Consider the following 1380-nt stretch of genomic DNA (forward strand, 5'->3'; position numbering starts at 1 on the left):
AAAGTAAACGATTCAAGCTGTAGTCAATGGTGCAATCATATCGAAACGCTGCTTGATTCAAATCAATCCTTGCATCATTTCTTATTGCCGTTTCACGGGCTACCTTTCTTTGAGAAGCACGAATTAAGGCCCTTCTTTGCTGGGTACTAACGTGGCGCCTTTCTCGGGCGATTTCTCGTTCTTCGTCAGATAATTGACTCGCGATATTCCGATGCCTAATTGCATTATTGGTCCGCTGGGAAAGATTAGATCTTCTAGGACGCGGCATTTTTATCAATAATAACACTGAATATGCCCTCGCCAAAACCACATAAAACAATCGAGAAATATAAATTTAAATAATTTACACAAATTTATGTTTGAGACAAACAAATAATATTGTATAATATGAGAGCAGGACCGAAAACTGTCACTGTTATTAAGCCTACTGAGTATCAATGGAAATTTGAATCTTTAGGGAAAAAACCGCGTTTTTCAAGTATTCGTCAAATTTTTTCAGTATTTCTAAGATCTACTATCCTACTCGTGGCGGAGACAAATCCAACAAATCAAAAACTATGAAAATTGGTCCAGCACATATCATGTTATAAGTCACGGGACACTTTTACACAACTCTCTTTTATATATAGATATATAGATATATTATATAAGTTAAGACTTTCGACAATCTAAGGAGGCTGGAGAGTCCAGTCAGACATTCAAGGGGAGAACCTAACCAGTTGAACAGATTTAGTTCAGTTCATGTTCGGACTAGAGAGAGTTTAGACCTATTGTTCCAAATTATATAAAATATATTATTTCATTGAACACAAAGTTGTTATATATTCACAAGAACCCAACACAGCGTCCCCAATCACTAGTACTCTAGTGTGGGAGCGCTTAACTGGCGCCCGAGCAGGGACCCACATTCTTCACGGAAGTAAAGGGAAATGGTGACGTGTCAATAATTCTATAAAAATGACTTATTAAAAAAGCAAGTACAAATAAATTGTTCCAATCCAATTGGGCAATTGTTGGCAAAATTACGAAGTACTTCTGCGATTTGCAAAGTAATGGGGTGAAAGTCCTTGCCATAACATAATAATACAATAAATAATAACATAATTTCTAGCAAGTGTTGGTGCACTAGATAATTCTATAACATATGGTATTGGCATTACCTAGGTTCAAATCCGTGCCGAGACGAGTTTGCAGGCATAATGGTGGTACGAGATTGATTCTCGTATCGAGGTTCAAATCCTTGCCGTAAGACAATTGTAATAAAAAAAAAACGTCACATTTTCCAACTGTGTTCAATGATGGGTTTCCGTATAAATTAAAAGAAACCCAGTGGTCAAAGTTAAGTTTAAAACACTAACTGTATAACAAAATTAAAAGGCG

At 36.3% G+C, this 1380-nt stretch overlaps 1 long non-coding RNA gene across 1 annotated transcript; it reads left to right on the forward strand.

Annotated features, from left to right (window-relative positions):
- Positions 1 to 828: 828 nt before the first annotated feature.
- On the forward strand, positions 829 to 1145 carry LOC122757388. The gene is made up of 2 exons (XR_006357413.1): positions 829 to 1049; positions 1112 to 1145. It is a non-coding gene; the product is annotated as an uncharacterized LOC122757388 (long non-coding RNA).
- The last annotated feature ends 235 nt before the right edge of the window (positions 1146 to 1380 follow it).

This window comes from Drosophila mojavensis, unplaced genomic scaffold (genome assembly GCF_018153725.1).
Source record: "Drosophila mojavensis isolate 15081-1352.22 unplaced genomic scaffold, ASM1815372v1 contig_72, whole genome shotgun sequence".
NCBI classification, from domain to species: domain Eukaryota; kingdom Metazoa; phylum Arthropoda; class Insecta; order Diptera; family Drosophilidae; genus Drosophila; species Drosophila mojavensis.